Source organism: Sceloporus undulatus, unplaced genomic scaffold (assembly GCF_019175285.1).
Source record: "Sceloporus undulatus isolate JIND9_A2432 ecotype Alabama unplaced genomic scaffold, SceUnd_v1.1 scaffold_12, whole genome shotgun sequence".
NCBI lineage: Eukaryota > Metazoa > Chordata > Lepidosauria > Squamata > Phrynosomatidae > Sceloporus > Sceloporus undulatus.
In genome coordinates, this window is record NW_024802934.1 from 6,696,394 (window position 1) to 6,702,000 (window position 5,607).

The following is a 5,607-nucleotide window of genomic DNA, read 5'->3' on the forward strand; positions in this document are numbered from 1 at the left end:
GAAGGAAGGAAGGAAGGAAGGAAGGAAGGAAGGAAGGAAGGAAGGAAGGAAGGAACTAGGTCTGGAAGCCATGTTTTATGTAGGCAATAACTCTGAGTTTAGAGAGTCACTTGTTCATCACAACTCTCACAGTCTCTCAGCCAGCATGGCTAGTAGCCAGATTGCCTGGGAAACGCTTGGGTATTATTATCCAAAAATGTAACCTTTACAAGTCCTGCTCTGATGTACATGCATGTCTTGAGTGCCAATTTCAGCTGTTCATTCCTTCCAAATAATAAGGCTATGTCTGTAATGAAAATGTGGAATAGCTGAAGGGAAGTAAGCACTGTAACCATATAGTGTATTTTTACCAATAAAATCTTTATGTCTTTTCCCATTTAATGTTCTCATTGACTCCAAATCTACTTAAGAACCATAATCTATTGGCAATATAGGTCTGGCCCAATATATTATTCTGTCTTAGGCAGAGCAGCTAATAGAACCCCATACTCATTCAAGCCAACTTCAGTCAAGGAATTTTGGCACATGAGGCAAAAAAATCCCACAAATAGCTTTCTTCATTCTTAGCAGTCAAATAACAAATTCAGTAACACTCAATTTTCTGCTAATAATCCTCTGATGAAAGTAGCCACACGGTTTTGCCTAATGGTAGGGCCAACTCTATATAAACCTAGTTCAAAAGTCATATTTCTTTTCACTCCTTATTTGAGAGATGTCATCATTTCATTTCATTTGACCATGGAATTCTGAAAATGGTAGTTTGTTGTAGCATCAGAGCTTTCTGACAGAGAAGGCTAAATGTCTCACAAAACTATAGTTCCAAGAATTCCATTGTATTGAGCCATGACAGTTAAAGGGTGCAAAACTGGATTACTTTTGCAGTGTGGATGGAGCCTGAGTTTTATTTGTTGCAGGAATCTATCGCTTTTGGTACCCAAATAACATGTAAGAGTTGGCTTTCATTTCTCCAAATAAGAAGTTTTAAATTTAAAGTTTTTAATTTCCTCATAAACCTTTTGACTCGAAAATATTTCACATGACATTACTGAGAAAATAATGGATGGAACATGTGCTTACTATGCATATAGAAAGTAAGCAAGAATATCTGGTGAGAAACCCAGTGTCCATCAGGATTGAAAACCTAGGCTGCCAGGTTTTCTTTGCAGACTTATTAATGTGGAAATTCTAGAGAAATAAGCAGCAGTTGGGTGAAGCTGACATGTGCAGCATGACAAACATGGTTGATAAGTGCCTCTCATATCTTCCTCCCACAGTCTAAGGGAGAATGAATGAAATCAATGCCAAAATTGCCACTGAAATTTGATTAAGTTATTTCTTGTATCTCTTCTAGGTACTCTCCAACTTAGTTTACCTGTTTCCATAACGACAATGAATAAAGAAAATAATAATAACAGCATATTTAGAGAAGAACACAGAGCAGTGGAGAAGAATAAGTGAGCGACTTTTGCATCTTGTCCATATCTTGCACATGCTGATTTCTGTGAGATTTGTAGACAGTTGGCAGCTGTGGACAGTTGGATGACATATGTTGAAGCACATACATACACCCTGAAACAACTAAAACAATTACGGAGAAGAATGTGCAGCAGCCCTTCAGCATGAGGTCTTCTATGGTGCAGTGGATTAAGAAAGCAAAGAAAGATCTGAAATTTCATAGTCTCTTTTAGAGAATGTAGGAACATCTGTTTTATATTTCAGGATCTAATCTAAAATACATTGCAGGAAGGCAGCTAGCTATGCAGCATGTTACACCATTACTAAGTATGGAGCCAGAACATAAGCAGGCAGGTCACTTTTCACCTCATTAGCACAGCAGGAGGGAATTTCTGTAAAATAAGAGCCAAGAAGCAGCTTATTTGGTACCTTACAAAAATAATACAGCAAGCCTGTTGTGATCTCCCATCTTTCTGGACACATTCGCCCCATTAAATAATTTCTTTTTCACTGCTTCCTGCCTTCGGTGCTTTTTGCCCCAATAACCTTTAAGAATTCCCTCAGAGAAAGGTGTGATATACTATTCTCATTTATTACTTTGGTGGGATATTTCCCTGTTCGGAGGGAAGAATATCAGAACAATCTGGAAGCATGCTATTTTTTGATATGATGTTGAAGAAGCCAGAAAAAGGAGCAAAGTTTGTGCAACCTAGTTTGGGACTAACAAATTGTGATTCTCCAATTGTATCACATAGTAGCAAATGAATCCCCCCCCCCCCGTACGAAATGTTACATAACATTATAGACTTCTTTAGCTGGTGAAAACCTGGCTTGAGACATGCTAGGCAGCTTTATCTTCATTTCGTTGTTGCACTTTTTAAAAAGGAAAAGGAAAAGATATGACTGCCTTGAAACCTATTATTAGTCACAACGAAAGTATACCTTCAAATGAATGGAATATATGTATGTTCAGATTCACCTTACTACAATTTGCTGAATGGATCTCGTAAAAGAATTTGGTCTGGAAGAGGCCTTTTTTGAAACAATGAGACACCTGGAAGTGACTTCTAGGTTACTTCTGCTGTAAAAATATCAATTCCCAGCCAGAGCTTTCCCCCTAAAACCAAAAGAATTCAGGTCACAGTGTTCTACTACTACTATTTTTCTTCAGTACACAGTTTCTAGAATGGCCCAGGGCTGATTTTTTCTCCTTATTAACAAAATGTACATACAAGAACAAGAACATTCATGATTCTTTAATGGAAGCAGTGATCTACTGCAGGCTTAAATCAGCCATAGGCAACATAGGCAAGTTACTCAAGCTATGTTTGCTTGCTTCAGATGTAATGAATCATTCCGTGGACAGGTGGAAGAAAAGAGTAGAAAATTCTCAGTGGAAAATGTAGAAGAACTGATGACTCTACCCCTTTTTGTGTTTAATATAATCACATTATGCTGCATTATGGCCACACACTGTGGTAACTTTTTAACCCTTGGCCATGATCATCTGTATTAATTACTCAATGCCTCAGTGCATAGTGAGATGAACTCTATGAGGAGCCCAAGCACACAAGGATTATTATTTTTATCTAGTACCATCAATGCAAATTTCACTTTATAATGTTAGATAAAAAACCAAACCAAACCAAACAATAATACAAGCCTCAGGACAATATATATATATATATATATATATATATATATATATATATATATATATATAATTTAAATTTTGAGCCAAGCAGAAATAAGAGTAACAGGAGTAGTCATCTTCTTCAAAATCTTAAAAGAAAATTGTATCTTTACTTTAATTCTTCAGTTTGGTAATATCTTTTCAAAGGTTTTAAAAATATATTTCAGAATACTGGTTTAGCATGTAGTTCTATATACACACCCACTATTACCATGCCAAAAAAAAAAAAGTTTATCAACTTGGAGTAGGTATAAAAGTGTGGAAAATCCCACACTAGTTAATAGGGATGCAATTTACTACATTTCCTCCAGGAAGAAACAAGGTGTAATGTTAAAAAGCTTCTTTCTGTTCCATGGATTTTTCTTTAAAACACAGAGTTTACTAAACCTGTTGGCAATTTGGATGTATTCTGCATAAAATTCACACATGGAAACAACATATTCTGCATTGTAGGGTTGTCCTAATTGTGCACTAAAACCCAGGACAAAATGTAGGACAAAATCTAGACCAAACTGTAGGACAACTGCAGGACAAAACTCAGCCCAAAATGTAGGACATTTAAGAAAAATGGGGGACCTTAAATGTCCTACATTTTGGGCTGAGTTTTGTCCTGCAGTTGTCCTACAGTTTGATCTAGATTTTGTCCCACATTTTGTCCCAGGTTTTAGTGGACAATTATGGCAACATGGGAAACCACCTTTTCTGTGGATAAAATAATATAGCTACATAAAATTTTATGCACAGCAATTACTGAATTTTTTGTGTAAAAACAACCATGTGTGAATTTTGCAGAGAATAAGTCACAAACTGAGAAATTTCTACTGTAGTTACTAATTTAATAATGCTATGTTTAGTTACTTTAAATTAATTACTTATAGTTACTACCACAGGTTCCTTTACACAGTATTCCTTTATCTGGAATACCAAAACACAAAATATTCCAAAAAAACAAAACTTTTTCATGGCTGGCATGACACCTTTGCTTTCTGATGGTTCAGTGTGGGAATTAGTGTGAGAATATGTTTGAGTATGGGAACGACACAGTTGTGCAACATCCATATCTGCTCATAGATTATTATGTAGCAAAGCCACCAAACTTTGTTGCATTCACAAAATTATTTGTAAAAAATTGTATAAAATTATCTTCAGATTTTGTGTATAAGATGTATATGAAACATTTTGTGTTTAGATTTGGATCCCATCTCCAAGATATTTCATTATATATGTATATGCAAATACAGGTATTCCAAAATCCCAAACACGTCTGGTCCCAAGCATTTTGGATAAAGGAGACACAACCTATATGTTATACTTAAATAGTCAATTTTCAACTTTCAGTAACATATTTGCAGCAATAACATTCACTTAATTATGCTTACAGATATGATTGTTACAGTGTAAAATTTTCAAGTATAACACTAACAATGACACTAACATTCTTATTCTTATTATTATGCTTTATTTATATAGCACTGTATATTTACATACAAACAATAAAAAGGATAAAGTAAACCTGTCCATGGCATACAATCTAAGAAAGAATAGCTTGATACATAACAATACAGGAGAAGGTTCAATAAAATAAAGCAGGCAACAAATTAAAAACATCAAATAGCAAATAATAGTCACGCAATGCCTGGGAACGCTTCTCTGAACAAGATGGTCTTCAACTCAGTTTTGAAACTGGTTAAAGAAGTGATGGCCCATGTTCGTGGGGGAAGTAGGTTCCAGGAGTGAGGGGCAGCAAGTGAAAAGGGACAAATCCGGGACGGGGCAGTGAAAATCCTAGGCTGAGACAGCAGACCTTGACTACTAGAACGGAGAGCAAGAATGGGAATGTATGGAGAAAGAAGTTCAAATAAATAATGAGGGGCCAGCCCATGCAGGTCTTTAAAAGTCAACAACAAGAGCTTATACTGAATACGGAAGGGGAGCCAGTGAAGGGATGATAATAAAGGAGAGATATGGTCGGAGCAGTGGGCGGATGTGATAATGCATGCAGCTGAATGCTGGACAGAAATTAAAGGATGGAGGTGAGAAAGAGGAAGCCCAGCCAGAAGGAGGTTACAGAAATCAAGTCGCGAGACCACTAGGGCATAGACCAGAATCTTGGCAGTAGAGGCAGAGAGAAATGGTCAGATTTTGGCAATATTGTATAAAAAGAATCTCCAAGTCTTGGTTGTGGTCTGGATCTGAGGGATACACAACACAGAAGAGTCAAAAATAAAACCAAGACTACAGGCTTCCTGGACTGGTTGAATAGAAATATCATCAACAGAAACAGAAAAGGCGTATTGAAGAGTAGACTTAGGTGGAAAAACGGGAAGCTCTGTTTTGGACATACTGAGCTTCAAGCGTCGATGCATTAACACTAACAATAACATTAACTATAACACTAACTGCCTGTAAACAAACAGATCCACAGATCGAGGACTTTCTATCCTTCTGTTGCCATGCAA